Here is an 18,807-nt window from a genome sequence, read left to right as displayed (position 1 = left end):
TCTGTCCTCCAGTGGACCACATTCTGTCAGAACTCACCACTATGACCCATCCATCTTGGGTTGCCCTGAGTGGCATGGCTCATAGCTTTATTGAGTTACTCAAGCTCTTCCACCATGACAAGGCTATGATCCATGAAGGGGCTTCAACTGACTGGTTCAAAATTGGGAAGAGGGTACGACAAGGATGTATATTGTCATCCTATTTATTTAACTTTTATACAGAGTACATCATGTAAAATGCCAGGCTGAATGAATCACAAGCTGGAATCAAGATTGCAAGGAGAAATATCAATAACCTAAGATATGCAGATGATAACACTCTAATGGCAGAAAATGAAGAGGAACTAAAGAGTCTCTTGATGAGCTTGAAAAAGGAGAGTGAAAAATCTGGCTTAAAACTCAACAGTCAAAAAACTATGATCATGGCATCTGATCCCATCACTTTATGGCAAATGGAGAAATAGTGGAAGGAGTGAAAGATATTATTTTCTTTGGCTCCAAAATCACTGCAGGTGGTGACTGCAGCCATGAAATTAAAAGTCACTTGCTCATTGGAAGAAAAATTATGACAAACCTTGACAGCATATTAACAAGCAGAGAGATGACATTGCCAACAAAGATCCATATAGTCAAAGCTATGATTTTTCCAGTAGTCATGTACAGATGTGAGAGTTGGATTATAAAGAAAGATGAACATTGAAGAACCGATGCTTTCAAATTGTGGTGCTGGAGAAGACTCTCGAGAGTCCCTTGGACTGCAAGGAGATCAAACCAGTCAATCCTAAAGGAAATCAACCCTGAATATTCATTGGAAGGACTGATGCTGAAGCTCCAATACTTTGTCCATCTGATGGGAAGAGCCAAATCATTGGAAAAAACCCTGATGCTGGGAAAGATTTAAGGCAAAAGGAGAAGAAGGCAGCAGAGGATGAGATGGTTAGATAGCATGACTGTCTCAATGAACATGAATTGGAGCAAACTCCAGGATATAGTGAAGGACAGGGAAGCCTGGCGTGCTGCAGTTTATGGGGTCGCAAAGAGTCAGACATAACTTAGCAACTAAACAACAACAAGCTCTCCTTCAGTTTCCATGAAGTCAATGCTGTTTAGTCGCAAAGTCATGTTCAACTCTTATGACCCCATGAACTGTAGCCCTCCAGGCTTCTCTATCCATGGGGTTTCCCAGGCAAGAAAACTGGAATGGGTTGCCATTTCCTTCTCCATGAAGTCAATAAACCTCTTACGTTCATCCCAGGAAAAGAGCCTGTTTTCTATGTGATGTCAGGTCCACTAGTGTCACCACCACTCTCTTGCCCCAGAGAGTCTGTCTCCAGGCGGAAAATCATTCCCACTGACTCCTGCAGGCAACAAAGAGATTTCCACTGATTTGATGGAGAAACGTGACGGGATTTAGTCTCTGCTGTAAAGTCAATAAACAATTGTCTTGGCTGAGACGCTCCAGCAAATCACCCAGGAAGAGCAGGATCTACTTTCCCTTTCAGAGGGATGGGTGGAGGTGGGAGGTGGTGGGCAGCTTGGAGTGAGGAGAAAGAAGGAAGTTGGTGGGGAGGCTGGGAACAGCTGTGGGTTTAAATTGGAAGTTCTAGGCCACAGGCAGTCAGAGAACATGAAAATTCAGGCAAACAGAGGATTCCTGAAAGTGTTCATCCTGCTTTAGGGGAAGAGAGAAGTGGAGGAGGACAGTCATGGCAGCAGAAGATGTGGGTTGGAAACCCTGGAGGGACAGTTCCAGCCAGCCTGATATGAATATCTGTTTACTTTGGCTCCATGGAATTTCTAGTTGTTTATTTTTTTAACAAGGAAAAAACTCTCCAACAACTCATGTCTAGTGGTGGAGTAGGCCCTGTTTTATTCTTCCTGAATGTGGTAAAATGCCTAATACTGAAGGGGAGAAACAAGAGGACTTTATAATTTCACAGGCTTCCCTGGGGGCTCAGCTGGTAAAGAACCCACCTGCCAATGCAGGAGATGCAAGAGATCTGAGTTCGACCCCTGAGTCAGGAAGATCCCCTGGAGAGGGAAATAGCAACCCACTCCAGTATTCTTGCCTGGAAAATTCCATTGACAGAGGAGCCTGGTGGGCTACAGTCCATGGGGTTGCAAAGAGCTATAATTTTACACAAAATTCTCAACTGGGAGATTATAGTTAAACCTTTTCATTTCCTGGCTTTTCCTTTTCCTAACTCTGTTTCCTGTTTTCCCTTTTCACTGTGGTGTTCCCTTCCCTGCCCCCCAACACACAGACACATTCCATTCTCTGGCAAAATCAGAACATTATTTGGTTTTGAAATAGTCACTGCGGAAGTTTATGAAATCTTTTTCTCTAGAGGTTTCATTAAGGCGGATCTGAGCCTGTCTCTTTTGCAACAGCTTAGGGAGGGGGTGGGGAGGGTGCTGGTGAGAGATCAGGTGACCCCTCAAGGACTCCCCTCTTTGTGGTACAATAGCAACTTGATCCCCAGAGTGGGGAGAAAGGGCAGGAGTGGTAGAAACTTCTGTGTTCCCTCCTCAAGATCCAGTGGGAGGCCTGGGCTTTTTGGCCGGTCACTTGGCCTCCACTTTGCTACATGGTTGATTTGGAAAGCAGATTGCTGAGAACAGCAAGGCAAGCTGGAACGTTGAAAATCGCTTTTATGTGAGGGCCTTCCTGATGCACAATCAGGGATGGATCTGGATCCCCTGGGCATGCAGAGGGCCCTACCGCTTTCTGGTGTCAGCCACTTGGGGTGGGAGTTCCCTCTCCTGTATGAAGCCACGGTGGGAAGTGGGGCCTCGGAGTTTCAAACAGCTTTGGCTTTCTGGAAGTACATTAGGAAGCTGACTAAGTACCTGGAAATCATCACTTGAGCTTTAAAGCAGATTAATACTTTATTTGAAGGCAATGAATACAGAAAATAGTCTAAAGGTTTTGTGAAACAAACAAAAACAAAAAGGGTGTTGGTGGGAGAGGGAGGGAGAGAGTGGTTGGAGTTAGTGTCTTCAAGTTCTGGATAATCCGCAGTGTGAGTTTCAGGAAGTTGACTTGGTTGTCTACGTGAATTGCACTTGCCCTTTCTGGACTTCTATCTTTAGGTTCTTTCTTCCTGTTCTTTAGCCTCTGCTTCTCTGAGGTCAGCCCTCCACTTCTTCAATAATTCTTTCCTGGGCCACCAGAGCTTCTTGGGCTTTAGAAAACCCTCCCTTCTCTGTCCTTCCCCAATGTTCTTGTGACTGAAGGCTCACTGGGCACACAGCAATCATTCCTATGATCTGAGCTGGCGCCCAGGAGAATAGCTGTGCTGGTCCCCACGCTGCTCCCTGGAGCTTGGAAGGCATCTCCTGGGCCTACAGCTGTGGCTAGGACATAAGACCTACCTGTTAAAGGAAGGAAAGAGAAGCACTTAATGACAAGTTTTGTTTTGTCTTGTTTTCTAGTTATAAGCGAAATCACTATCAGAGAAAAATTTTGACTGTAAAGTTGGCATCTCTTTCTCTCCCAATACACACACATACACACACAAAGTTGTTGTTCAGTCACTAAGTGAAAGTTTCTCAGTCGTGTCCAACTCTATGTGACCCCATGGACTGCACAGATCCATGGAATTATCCAAGCCAGAGTACTGGAGTGGGTAGCCTTTCCCTTCTCCAGGGAATCTTCCCAATCCAGGGGTAGAACCCAGGTCTCCCGCATTGCAGGCAGACTCTTTACCAGCTGAACCACAAGGGAAGCCCTAAGTCGCTAAGTCGTGTCCAACTCTTTTTCAACCCCATGGACACAGGAGCCTAGCGGGTAGCCCGCCAGGCTCCTCTGTCCATGGGATTTCCCAGGCAAGAATACTGGAGTGGGTTGCTGCTTCCGTTTCCAGGGGACCTTCTAGACCCAGGGATCAAATCCAGCTTTCCTGCATTGGCAGACAGATTCCTTACCACTGAGCCACCAGGGAAGCCCTATGTATAATCTGTTGGGGAATTTTTCTTCTCTTCTACATTGTAAGAGAAAATAAAAGCCACTAGAGAGAAACTCCCTCAAAATCTTGCCACACATCTGCAAGGATGCTTATCTTCCTCCTTTCCTTCCGTCATAGTTGAAGTGATTGCTCATTGCCAAGGTCGTTGTAAGGCTCTATATTTCTCTTGCAATCTGATAGACTGCTCCACTGCAGATCCCTCCTCTCTCCTGCTGCCTCACTTGCTACCGATTCCTTTCATTAGTTTTTAAGCAAGCCCAAGTTGTTTAAAGTTATTTCTCCTAGCCTAAAAATAATATCTTCCGCAGCTTCTACATTCCTTTCCAATGTATTAATATTTTCATAATTCTATTTTTTTTTTTTTGAGATATAGACAAATTTATTGAAACATAAAGGGTGTTAGCGGAGAGGTCATTCAGTGGTATGTTACATCATGCCACATACTTCTATATTTTTGATCCTCTGGCATTTGAAGCCTTGCTGACCAGGGAAGGCTTTCCCTGCCCCTCCCCCACCCCCACAGGGATAACTAATTCCTAGAGATATGACACTACTCACTTGAGAGTGTACTTTTTCTATGCGAAGGAACCAGTTCCAGAGCCAATACCCCAACCACCTCCTTTACTGGTTTTCACAGGGTCCTTATACTTGGCCCACTATCCTCCTGCCCTAATCACCCCAGGGACAGATACCAGAGGACTGGAAACAGCCTCTATGAGAGCCTACTAAAATTTTTTCAACTAACCAATCCTAAACCTTCTTACCCTGTGTTGCTTTTCTTTCCTGTAAAAACCATAATCAAATCTCCTGTCTATGTTTTCCCTCTCTTTCTTCCTCCTGGGGCTTCCCTGTAAGACCCTGTGAGGCCTGGCGCCCCAACCTCTTGAAAACAATGAATAACAAACTGTCTTTTTGATGGCAGTCATCTCCTGATCTGTTGGTCTCACATTACTGGAATAATAATGAAACCTATATTTTAAAACATTCACCTACCTCCTTGTCGTTTAGTCCCTAAGTTGTATCCAACTCTTTTGAAACCCCATGAACTATAGCCTGCCAGGCTCCTTTGTCCATGGGGTTTCGCAGGCAAGGATATTGGAGTGGGTTGACATTTCCTTCTTTGGGGATCTTCCTGACCCAGGGATCAAGCCTGCATCTCCTACACTGGCAGGCGGGTTCTTTACCACTGGGGAAGTTTACTTCCTTATCTGGTTCTCTCTGGCTTCAGTCAAGTGTATTGAAACAGATGTCTGTACTCACCATCACTACTTCCTTATTCTCCACTCTGAAATTCTTGAAATCTGGCCTCTGTTCAAACATTCCTCTGCTACCTCTCCTACCAAGATCACTAATAACACTGTTGCTAAATTTTAAGGTTTTTTTCCCTGACATTATCTGATTTGAGCTTTAAGCATCATCTGATACTAGTGACTACTATCTCCTTGAAACTGTCTTCCCTTGGTTTAGTGATATTCATATTTTCCACTATAATTTCTTAGAATCCTTTGTGGGTTCCATTTCTGTTTATCTGTTCATCATAGAAGCCACAGAAAATTCAGTAGTGTGCTGTCCTCTCCACATGGATATCCTACTGGCATTTTAGATTAGGAACTTCCTAAACTGAGCTCATTATCTCCACCCTTGAGCCTGTCCCCAGTGCCCCACCCCTCCTCACCCTGCCCTGTGCTCCCTTTCTTAGTAAATAGTGACATCATCTTTGAGTTGTCCTAGTCAGAATCCTGATGTCACCCTCAGCTCCTCCCTCCACGTACCCCGCATCCAGTCAATCATCAAGACCCATTCATTTTACATCTTGAATATTTACAATCCCTTTATTTCTATCCCCAGTGCCTCTGTGTTCATTTGAGTTACTGTATCTCTCACCTGGTTAATGCAGCAAACTCCTGACTAGTCTCCCTGACTCCATTTTTGTCCTCTTCCTTCCGTTCTTCATATTGCAGCTGGAGATCTTTCTGTGCATTCACATCAGGGCATAAGCAACCTGCTCTCCCTACGTTACACCATTTTGATGATGCCTTATTATCCTGCCGATGTTAGGACAAAGTCCAGATTTCTCCCGCATACTCTTCAAGGACCTTCATCTTCTGTTCTTTGTGAGCCTCCCTGGTCTCTTGCCTCATCATCCCTACCCCCACCCCATCATACTGAACTGTTTCCAGTATCTTGGATGCCCTTTCTCCACTCCCAGCCTTTGTGCAGTTCCTGGAACTCCCTTTCCTTCTCCTCTTCCTGGCTAACTCAAGCTTACTTATTAGATCCCAGGTTAGAGATATAAGTCCCTAATTAAAGCCTTTTCTAATTTTCAGGTGCTCCCGGAGGCAATAGAATCCCTCCACCAAAAATCTCACCGCGCTCTGTTGTCAGTGCCTGTCTCCTTGCTTGTTTCCCTAATTGTTCCAAGCACCTTGAGGGCAGCCCCATCTCTCCTTAACTGGACCATTTCCAACACCTTGCCCAGTGCTGGCACAAATAGTTGTTGAATAAATGACTGTGATTCCAACCAGTGCTTGTGGACAAGAGTGCTTCGGTGACGCTGTCTGTCCTGAGAACACTAAAATGATTGTCCTCACGCTTCCTTCATCATCAGGAGTAACATTCACTGAGCACTTACTGTGTGTCATGCAATTTTCCAGGGGTAAGGAAAGAAGCCAAACCACTTCCTTGTTCTTCCATTGAAATGACATTTAAATAAACTCACTTTCATTTTTCTTTTCTTTTTTTCCAGTGGTGATTAAAACTGAGATCATTCTTGTAGAGATTGGTGCATAAAAACCCCAAGGGCTAATCACTGGCTTGAAGCAACGCAGACCTCAGGGTGATGGATTATCCATGATATATTTTGACCGCATGCATATAGCCATTCATTAGATCCCTGGGAATGTTAATGCCAAATCATCACCGCTTAAAAATGTGCTGTCTTAAAAACATTTAGGGACTGTCTTTTAACTTGTTGAGTTGGACCACGTGTTTCCCATCTCTAGTAATTAAATGAATAGCGAGCTAATAATCTATCTTTTGGTTTGTTTGTAGGCATGCAATTGCTAATATGTACTGGGGAAAAGGAGGTCATTGTGGGGACTGATGATATCATTACTTATGAGTGAGTGGAATTTTTGTTGGTTTACTAGAGCAAACAGATGTTTACATGCCTGAGCTTTTGAGCATATCTGGCAGAGGCTGAAAAAAAAAAAATGTATCTTGCATTTCTTAACTTGCAGTTGCCATCCCATGAGTCTTTACCCACATTTGTCATAGAACATTTTGCAAAGACCTCATAGGAAGAGCCAGGCATTCCTGGATTAAGTTATTCCATTTCTTCTTCATAGAGAAGAAATTTCATTATTTAATGCTTCCTTAAACCACCATTCAGCCTGGGGAGAAAAGGTATCTTAGTTCACTTGGGCTGCTATAAAAAAGTACCAGAGGCAGGGTGGCTTATAACAATAGAAATTTTCTCACGGGTCTGAGGCTGGGAAGTTCAAGATCAAGGTGCCAACAGTTGTGGTGTCTGATGAGTGCCAGCTTCCTGGATCAGAGATGGCTGTCTTCTCCCCGTGTTCTCACACAGTGGATGGTGCAAAGGAGCTCTCTGGGATCCTTTTAAGGGCGCTAATCCCATTCATGAGGGCTCTACACCCATGACCTAGTCAGGGGTGATGATATTAGTAAGTGGGGCCTTTTGGAGGTAATTAGCGATTAGGTTAGGAGACTGAAACCTTCATGCCTGGAATTAGTGCTCTTGTAAAAGAAACCCCACAGAGCTCCCTGGCCCCTTCCACCATGTAAGGACCAGTGGGAAGTCACTAGTCTGCAACCTGGAAGAGGGCCTTCGCGCAACCATGCTGGCACCCTGATCTCAGATTTCCAGCCCCCAGAATTGTGAGAGATATATTTTTGTTGTTTATAAGCCATCTAGCCTGTGATATTTTGCTCTAGCAGCCTGAATGGAACAAGGTAAATGGATCCTGTCCAAGAGAGCTTCCAAGGGTAGAGAAAGGACCTTAAGAGAAAGGCAGGTGATCAGAATCTTGGGGCAGGTAGGGAAATACAGCAATGGAGACAGAGTGAGATAAGCTTTTAGAAGTCCCACTGGGGAAGAGGCAGCCGTACCACAGCTGCACCCAGAGGGCAGAGGCCGGAGCGCAACTCTGTCAGTCTTGCTAGACTGTTTCTTTGTTCCTGCCTCTGACCCCGAGGGGTCTAAAACTTTGCTAGGGAGTTGGAGAAAAGGTAGATAAAGGGGGAGAGAAGAAGCCAATAACACCTAGTTTTCGGTTGCAGGCTCACAAACCTGAAGACGACTTGATCTAGAAATTTAGATAAGAATTAGGTTGGAGTTTCAATGTTAAACTGTTCTGAACTTTTAAAATAACAGGCTGTTCTTGAGCCTGGAACACCTACGGGACTTGATTGAGTTTTAATCAAAGCCCTGAAACAATGGTCCATGTTTACTATGGAGTGATGGACAAGATTAAAAGTGCTTTCATGTTCACACTCTCTTATGATGACTCCTTAGAAAAATGGGTTACACACACATTTAGAATGTTTGCCCCAAAAAAATTCAGCTCAATACTCTATGGCCTCTTTTCATGTGTATGGACATATCACACATATGTAATCATAGACTTGTACGGTTGAAAGGATGTTTAGACATGTTCTAGTCCAAAGCACTCTGTACATAGGAAAATTGTTTCATTAGGATCTCTTTCAGTTCCAAAGTTCTCTAAGATTTTATGGTATTGATAATCACTCATAGAAGATTTTAAAACAACACCGCTCTCTTAAGGACATGCATTAGACTATTGTAAAGCAGAATGAAGTAGCCTCTGGTGTTGGGGAGGCACTCAGGATACCAGTTGGTTCACTGTTTCTGAAAAGAACATAAGACTGATTGCTTTGTTTTTTCTTTTTTTTAAATGTTGACTGGGGATCTGCCAGCTTAAATAACTGCAGTGCTTGACCAAGAGCCCAGCCTGGGAGGCTAAAGACAGAGAGTCCAAAGATTGCCCTTGTTTTAGACAAGATCATTCCTATTTACCTTCAGAGAATATTTGGTCCAGAGGTTTAGGCTTCCAAGATGTCAGCCTTTCCATAGAGTGTTGGTTCTGCATCCTTGGATTTTTCTCTCCACTCTAGCAGCAGAGGCAAATCCAGGGGGATCTTTCAAGGACTTTTAGGTAGGAAAAGAGAGGAGTAGGCTATGGCCACACTCCATTAGTCACATTTCCTTCTGAGTTCTCCATTTAACATCACCAAATTGCCTCTCCCTTCCTCCTCAGGAATCACTTACCATGTGTAGAATATGACTGGAAGGAGGTGGGAAGAGAAGGCATCTTCTATTGCAGTTTGGTGAGCATCCCATGGTTGATAGAGCCCTAAGGATGCTAATAGCTCTCGCTTTCTCTTCTTAGGCCTTCAGTGGTTTTGAAGTAGCAGCAGTGACTGAGTGGTTAAAGTCTCAGAGCAGAGAGGTCATGGTCTGGAGGTGGGTTGTGTGTCAGGGTCTTATATATTCAGACAAACACGGAGAACAGTGACAAGTGCGTGTGGAACTTCCCTGGAGAAATCCCTTGGGCGATAGGAATTGATAGAACCCAGGAGTCCAGCATCTCAATGGCCTGGGGATTGAAGGAGAAGAAGGTTTGAACAAAAGAGCTCTGTTTCAGCCTTGGGGATTCCCCAGCGCAGTTTCAGGTTGACTGTACTAGGGAGACTCAGCTTATACCAGCTCTGGGCTAATAAGCCTCCCTGGCCTGTAAGAGCATGCAGGTTTCCTATTGCCTGGGTTGCTGGTTATCAAGAATTCTGATGAAACATTAGCTGTAAAGCAAAGCCAATAACCACTCTGTTGTTTTGCTGATATTTTCCTTTATAGTTACAGGAAATTTTCCAGAAAAGGGGGATATTAACACCGAAAACCTTCCTGCCCTTCGAACATAATACAATAAATGGACTGAATTGATTGAATGGCTACCCATCAGTTTATTCTCTCTTGGAGCCGCTTGCTGGATGTGATCTGAGCCCAAATGCAGGGAGCACAGTTCTAGATCCAGGCTGTCTGCACCGGAATCCCAACCCTGCCACTTGCAGCTGTGTCGCCTTCTTTGTGAAACAGCCATAATAATGGTACTTACCTTTTCAGGCTGTTGTGAGGGTTAAACAAGATGACTCCCGTAAGTATGTACTAAACTCAGAACAATGGTGGTACATGGTAAATGCCTGAGGAATGTTCAACATTGATCATGAATGGGAGCACTTAGACCAGATCTGATAAGAGGATGCCAGAAAGCAGTAGCTGTATCAGTTCTCCTTTCTTTTATTGTGACTTCAACTACAAATGTCTTTTTTTTTTTTTTTGGCTGCTCCATGCAGCATGCAAGATCTTAGTTCCCCAACCAGGACTGGAACCCATGCCTCTTGCAGTGGAAGCACAGAGTCTTAACCCCTGGACCACCAAGGAAGTTCCCAAATGTAATTTTCTTTCTTTTTTTTTTTTTCCAAATGTAATTTTCTAACATGTTCAGTGTCCTCCACTGACCTCCATCTGCTTGTCCTTTTCTTCCTTCTCTTCTTTGCTGAAAGTTTGGATGGCTGTTTCTGTCCCTGATTTTTATTCCTTTCTCCTCCATCATGTACCCTCCAGCTGTAAAAGTCTCCTTTATTTATGCCTGACTCTGGCCTCCAGTCCCCTGCCCACCATCAAATACCTCCTGAGAAGTTCCTTCTAATGAAACCTTGTCTTTATTGCCCACTTAAAAAATCGCTCTAAATTAAGTGGAGTGGTGCCCTCTGCTTTTCTCTTTCCCCCTCCTTTATTGTATAAATTCTCAGAGGAAATGAAACCAGCAGAATCTGGACTATTAGCAGCAGCAGTGCCAGTAATTGGGAATCAGATTTTATGGAGTTTCTGGGATATTGAAGGGATAAAGTCAGAGAACAGAACCGAAGATAATGAACAGTTTTCATAATTTCTTTACCTGTATAAATGCAATCTGGAGAATTTGGGTTGGCATCCTCACAGACAATGAGAGTAGGCATTTTGTTTTTTTCATAGCTGTAGTTCCCTCACTGGAGCAGTGCACCTAATGGGTGTTCACAACTTTTTTTTCTCTTGACTGTTAGCAGCAAAAGGGAATTGGTAAATGGTAAATGAAAACAAGAGAGCATTTATTAAACATTATTCTCTATCACCGCTTTTTATGAATTTTTAATTAAGAGTAAAGTTATTTTAACAAGTTTTTTTCTTTGCATCAAAAAGACACTAGCAAAATTGGAAGGACTAGCATATTTTATAAAAGCATGTGTTTTGGATCTTGGAAGAAGAATGGCCATTCTTCTTCATCATATTATTCATTTTCTTTTAAAAATTGTCAGGAAGACATATTCTTCAGATACAGTTTAATCAAAAAAAGGCAATTACTCATATGTTCACATTGTTGTTTGTTGTTCAGCTGCTAAGTCATGTCTGATTCTTTGATATCTCATGGACTGCAGCACACCAGGCTCCCTTGTCCTTCACTATCTCCTGAAGTTTGCTCAAATTCATGTCCGCTGAGTCAGTAATGTTATCTAATCACCTCATCCTCTGCTACCCGCTTCTCCTTTTACCCTCAATCTTTCCCAGCATCAGGGTCTTTCCCAATGAGTTGGCTCTTCACATCAGTTGGCCAAAGTATTGGAGCTTTATGTTCATGTTGGTGACATTTTAAAGTAGCAAAAATCAGAGCAAAGCATTAAATTCTATTATTATGATTTGTAAAATTAACTTTCAAATGTTGAAGATAAAACACACAAGAAGCTTCTTTATGTTTTAAGTTTCATTTCTTGTAAGAACCAGCATTTAACTGAGAACCTGTCAAGAGGTGGATTGTTTTTATCAAGTGCTCCATGTCTGTGCGTGCACATACATTGATCTGAGCTACACACAGCCAGTTCTCTATCATCAGAAATTGAAAGTTGATGGGTCTAGGTCTCACCTCTTTCTTTCCTTCTCCCCCTTCCAGAGTCCAAGAGCCCAGACACAGGATGGGTAAATGGTTAAGAGAAATGAGAACACAGAAATCAGTTTGTTTTGCTTCTTGTGAGCTGTGGGTGTTAAGAGGTTTGAGAGAAGAGAGAGAAAGTAATGGATAACTCATTAAAACACTGCCTGTTGATGGAGTACCACCAACACCTCTCACTTTCTACTAGTGTAATTCTTGTAAAGGAAAATTGTTGGATCATGTTCTTCCTGCCCCTCCACCCGAGAAACTCTAATCTCCACTCCTGACTGGGTTCAGGACTGGCTGGCAAAAGGATCAGCTTCATCACCTCTTACCCCAGTCCTATTCTTCACGTCCCACAGAGTTTCCGAAGTTGACTCTCTCTTCCTGAATAGGTCTACTGATGAAGAAATGAGGTTAAATTAGCATGAAGTATCAGTTTGAGGAAGAAAAAGTTAGCAATGCTAACACTTTTGATATTGGGGCTGGTTTTTGTCAAATACGTTTTCTTTTTTGCCTAACCAGTAAGGTTACCACTTTATAAGAACCAGTCCAGATTTCTTTATACTCTGACCACTTGTACCACCTACAGAAAGACTCTAGTTTTTACTCACACACACACACAAAAGATTCTGGTTTTTAGTGTCAGGATCTTAAAGAGGTACAATGTTGATACTATGAGTTATCATTTCAGTTTTTTCTTCAAATTAATTTATTCATGTCTAGAGCCTTTTTATTTTTTTGGTTTTAGGCTCTGAGAGTGTGACTCTGGGAGGAACAAAAATAGTGAAATAATGTTGAGACAATACTTGGTTTTATTAGAAGATAATTTACTGGCTTCAAATCACAAAAATATAAAGAATCAAAACAGAGAGTATATAGCTCAAATAATAACCGTTTTTTTCTCTAAGAAATATAGGAAAATCCTTATCATTTAACCTCATATGAACTTGTTATATCTTTTATACTTTACATGTTTTTTTCCCCTGCAGCATCTACCCCAGTGCAAGCATTAATGAATGTTTGTTGAAAGAATGAATGGCTGCTGTACACAGCAAGCTAAGGCAAAGATGGGGAGACAATGGAAACAGTGACAGACTTTATTTTCTTGGGCTCCAAAATCACTGCAGATGGTGACTGCAGCCATGAAATTAAAAGACGCTTGCTCCTTGGAAGAAAAGCTATGACCAACCTAGACAGCCTATTAAAAAGCAGAGACATTCCTTTGCCGACAAAGGTCTTTCTAATCAAAGCTATGGTTTTTCCAGTAGTCATGTACGGATGTGAAACTTGGACTATAAAGAAAGCTGAGCACCAAGGAATTGATGCTTTTGAACTGTGGCGTTGGAGAAGACTCTTGAGAGTCCTTTGGACTTCAAACACTTCAGTGTTTGGACAGAACAGACCAGGGATGTGTCTTCTCCTAGCCTCTGACCATCCTCCAACCTCTTTTCTAGGCACGACCTTTGGAACCATCTTCTCGTCCATTGTCTGCCTCCATGATCAACTAACACTGGTTTTGAGCTTAGTTCCTTATTGCAGATCAACCATGAGCAACTAGATGTGTCAGAATTATTCCCCCGAGGTGGAGGCCACACCAATGCCCTGGTCAACCTGCATCTGCAGGTCTCCTACATTTACCTCTCTCTAGGCATCTATTTTTGACCTTGATGACATGGCTCTAGAATCACTTCTTCCATACATTGGTTTAGGAGAAGCTGAGGGCTCCACGAGTCTCTTACAGATGCAAAACCAATGCCATAGTTGTGCCCTCTTCCAGGAGGTCCCAAGATGAGTGGGTAAAACCCTGAATGCTGTGGTAGCTGCCATGATCCTGGAGAAGAACCCAAACCAAGCCCTTTTGGATCTGCATGCCCGGGATCTTCCCAGGTGGCACAGTGTTAAAGAATCCTCCTGCCAATGGAGTAGACATAGGAGACTTGGGTTGGACCCCTGGGTGGGGAAGATACTCTGGAGTAGGAAATGGCAACCCACTCCAATATTCTTGCTTGGGAAATTCCATGGACAGAGGTGCCTGGTGGGCTACAGCTCATGGGGTCACAAAGAGTCAGACACAATTGAGAGACTGAGAATACATTCACACCCTGAGCACACATACACACTGCACACACATGTGCATAGAGCCTGGCAGACTACTGTCCATGGGGTTGCAAGGAGTCAGACATGATTAAGCAACTGAGCATACATGCACACAGTGAGCACACATGCTCAGTCAGTAGGCACCTTTTAAACCACCTGAAGCTTTCTCTCAAGTTGTGGACCAAATAGAAACAATGAAGAACTTTGCAGAAGAAAAATTTCCTTATGTGTTCTTAATTCTGAAAGATTTCCCCCCTTCCCCCAGATGTTATATCCAGTGGTGTATTGGTAAGCCAGATTAAAAAAAAAAAGTATGCCCTGATTTGTAGTGTTTGCCAATTTTCATGGTGTAAATGTTCCCACCATGGCCAATTTCAAGCCACCAATGATTGAAAAACCAGTTCACCAAATTCCTGAACATTAGATTCAACAATCAAATCTTGCAAGGTGGTAAGAGCTAACTCTAGCACATTCACTGAAGCAAAATCCTACTCACTTTGTAAGCCTTTATTAGACTCATACAAAGGGCTTTATGGAAGCTTGATCTTTATCCATAGATGAAGACAGGATGTGGCAAAGGGAAGGTCATGCTTACTAAGCTTCCTAAGATGGAGATTTAATGGTCTAGCTCTCAGAGTTTGAGGGAAGGTATCTTAAATCTCTTCAATTCAGTTTTTTCTTTGTATTACACCCCCCTCTCCTCTCCCCGCTTGCCCCAAGTCACTTGTTCAGAGAACACTGGGATTGATTTCACTGAGTGAACTATTTAGACACATGAGAACAGTGCCTTGATTTTCAGCTTTTCTTGAATTCAAAGGTTTGCTTGGCTTTTTCATATAGATCTGACAAAACTCCTCTAATAGGCTCCTTCTAGCTGTAAACTATAATGCTGATTGGCTTCACCTTCTGTTTTTTGCTTTCTTACATACTTTCAGAAACCCTGCTTTTGTCATCTAGCTCAGCAGTTTAAGTTATGCTTTCAATTGCAGTTTATGTTTGGCTCAATACAATACAAATGGCAGAGCAGGGCTTAGCAGTGAAGTGTCTCTAGTCCCATAGTCCACATACGTAATTCCCCAACAGTGTATTCCTGTTTCAGAAACTTCATAAGTGTGGCATACCTTTGGCATAGCCTTCTTTCTGAATTTATTTATTCAGCCTATCTGTCATCCAAGCCAAGTGGAGCTACAGTTAACACTTGTACAAAAAGCCCACCAACCCAGTAATTTTCGCCAAATTAGTTTTTGGAAGTTATAGTTCCCCCCCTCATTTTCCTTAGTTTCCTTCAGTAATTACCTGGTTTAACACAGATGTAATTTTTTCCAGTAAACACTTAATTCCAAGGCTCTCATCTCCCTAGAATTAAGCCAATATAAATAGATTTCTGTTACTCCAGCTTATTATCCCTTCCAAGTCTATTAGGTCACAGCTTGACACATAATATGATTTTAGAAAATCCCACTAAATGACTGATTAGAAATATAGCACTTCCCCCCAAAACAAACATAACCATTGATTTTGATTTTGCCCCTCTTAAAACTGTACTGTTTAAACTGCCCCTCTTCAAACTGTACTGTACTCTTTAAACTGTACTGATGCATGTCTTCTAGCAAGTGTATCCTTGTGTCTTAAAGATGGTCTTTTGAAAATAACCCTTCGGAATCCACCATAGGCTTTTTTTTTTTTTTAATATATATTTTATTTATTTATTTGACTTCATGAGGTCTTAGTTACAGCACATGGGATCTTGTTCCCTGACCAGGGTTTGAACCCGGGCCCCCTGCATTGGAAGCACAGAGTCCTAGCCACTGAACCACCGGGGAAGTCCCCCACCATAGGCTTAAATGAGGTAATTAAGAAGGAACATATTTGACCTTGTGTGTGTTCAGTTGTTTAGTCGTGTCCAACTCTTTGTGACCTCATGAACCATTGCCTGCCAGGCTTCTGTGTCCATGGGATTTCCCAAGCAAGAATACTGGAGTGGGTTGCCATTTCCTCCTCCAGGGGATCTTGCTGGACCAGGCAGGGATCAAACCTTTGTCTCTTTTGGCTGATGATTTGGCAGGCGGATTCTTTACCGCTGAGCCAACTGGGAAGCCCATCAGCATGAAATATGACACTCGAGCCAAGCACTAAATTAAAGGAACATGATAGCAGCTCTCACACGCAGTAGCTAGACTCATTGCTTTCAGGGCAAATTTTATTTTAGAATCAGAAAATTCTATCAGAATCACATATTTCCTAGACATTGAGATAAAAATATTAATACTGGTAGATGAATACTGTCAACAAACTGTAGGTCTCTATCAAAACTTGTTCTTCAGAGCAAACACATTCCCATTCTGACCTCCATTTTAGTCCAACCTTGGTCTTTTGGGCAGCTGAATGAGTTCCAGGATATTTCCAGAGGTCAAATCTAGGAGGTCAGTGAATAAATTGAATAAAAAGCTGAAGAGTTTCCTGTCAGCCATGTTATTCTGGCATAGTTGTCACCAGAAGGACAAAGGTAGCTCTAACATTAATATGTAAAAAACAGGAAATAACTTGTTAATTATTAAATCTCTGGTGAATGGTAAATCATCTTGCAATTGCTGGTGGTCCACAGACTAGGAAAAATGAGAGCAGTATTTACTTTATTGCAGAGCTGGATCTGCAATGTTGCCAAGATATGCTTGTATTAGCTCTGTGACTTTGAGCAAATTATTTAACTTCTCCGTGCTGGTACCTTGTCGGTACTTGGGAAATACAGGTTGTTGTAAGGATCCAAATGAAATAATGTATGCAAAGTTACTATTGTTATGTGCTTTGTAATAAAGGGGAATATAAGTGGTAGAAGAACAAAAAATCATTTTAGAAGAAAAAGTTGTTTGAAAAAAAATTGGGCACAAATTGGTGAATATCTCTATCTGATATGGTCAGTAAAATATTGGCTGAGGAATATCCTACACCAAGCAAGCAAATTTATCTATCTAGAGGCAAAAGTGTAGTTGCTCTATTTAAAGAGGTGGTAATGGGCAGCATGTTACTTCTTTTTAGCTAAGCAGAGATTCTTAAATCAACTTGGATGGAAAGGCCCAACATTAGAAGATTCCATGTGCATACATATAAGTGCAAGTGTTGGGGGATGGTGGGTTTTATAAAGGGTGTTTTGTTTTCTTTTATTGTTTTGACCTCTTAACTCTCCACTTGGTGATCTCTTAGGGCCCGAGTTTTGGTTAGTGTGGTAATCTTTTGGACAATTCATAAAGAGTTGAATTTCTCCCTTCCTGACGCAAACAGAAGGATTGCATTTCTGTATCTGCTTTGAAGTTAGGCATGTCCATATGACTTAGTTTAGCAAATAAAATGTGGGAGGAAGTGCTGAGACTCACCTCTGATTTTCTCCATTTTGATGACTAAGGAAGTGCAAGTTGAAGGGGAATCTACATCAGCCAACTCTGCCAGCTAGAAATGAGACATGCATTGTGAATGAGAAAAAAAAAATATTGTGTTACCCAATGAGATTCTGGAGGTGCTTATTACTGAAGCAGAGGCTAGACTGTCCTGGCTAGTTGAGGCAGTGTAGGGCCAGGTATCTACTCATGGATTCAGAAGTAGCTAAGTGACACAACTGAACAGCCTGATGTTTACAAAGAATGATTATTCAAAGACAAAAATAGCCCCCACATACACAAAAAGAAAACCCTTCAGAATCTATGTCCTGGGAGCTCTTCCATTTGCACCAGAAACTGCTCTCCCTCTAGCTACTGTCTAGCTTGGGAGGTTGATAGGTTTATTCTTTATAATCCCCAATATAGATAACTATTATTAGCAAAATGAGACTGTGGACTAGTAGCTTCTTTCCTGATCACTTCTTACATCTCTCTACCTTGCCAACTACCTCTCTATCTCCCTATTTTCTTCCCTTCCTTCTTTCCTAAAGAAAAAAAGAATAGATGATTGAGCGCGTAAGTATGTTCCAGGTACTGTACACATTTCTAGATGTGTAAAGCCAAGTTACTATTATTTGGTCTCAAAGGAGCTTCTATCTAGTTAATGGCACAGTCTGACCTCCCTAAATAAATATTAATAATACTAACATAGAATGGTAAATGTACCATTACCAAGCCTGCTGTTATTCAGCCTGAATAACAGCAGGCTTGGTAATAACATGGAGTGAGTATGATCTTATATGGCTAAATCTTGAAATTTCAATTACTCCAAACAATACACAAACTGTTTAGTAAGGAGATCTGTAGTGAATAATAGTCTTTTTGAAATTTGCTACATCATAAGTGTGGGAATATCTTGAGTAGACAGAGACCATTATTTTGAAACAGAAAAAAAAATGATTAAATATGTAGAGTGTTTGAGGAATGCATGAGAAATGTCTATTTCATTCCATTAGGTCAAGATGTAGACCTTTCCAACTCACATGATTTTCTCTATTAGAACAAACAATCATATCTGAAAATGACAATAGGTGGAAATAATCTTATAACAAAGAAGATATATAAACATTGTTAGATGATTTGATCTCTAGCCAGGAACTGACAGTGTTGGAAAATATTTTGTAGATGATTATACACTTAAAAGCCATAAACACTGACTGATGAAAGAAATTTACTGTTTTAATTTTAATTAAGTTTTGTTAACCCAAAGTGGCTGACTTTATTTTTCTGGGCTCCAAAATCACTGCAGATGGTGACTACAGCCATGAAATTAAAAGATGCTTACTCCTTGGAAGGAAAGTTATA

General features: G+C 41.9%; 1 non-coding gene across 1 annotated transcript; it reads right to left on the bottom strand.

The window, feature by feature from the left end:
• Window positions 1–15,821: 15,821 nt before the first annotated feature.
• Window positions 15,822–15,894, bottom strand: TRNAG-UCC. Its single transcript has one exon. It is a non-coding gene; the product is annotated as a tRNA-Gly (tRNA).
• Between the last annotated feature and the right edge of the window lie 2,913 nt (window positions 15,895–18,807).

Source organism: Cervus elaphus, chromosome 25, assembly GCF_910594005.1.
Source record: "Cervus elaphus chromosome 25, mCerEla1.1, whole genome shotgun sequence".
NCBI lineage: Eukaryota > Metazoa > Chordata > Mammalia > Artiodactyla > Cervidae > Cervus > Cervus elaphus.
This window is presented reverse-complemented; position numbering and strand designations above follow the sequence as displayed.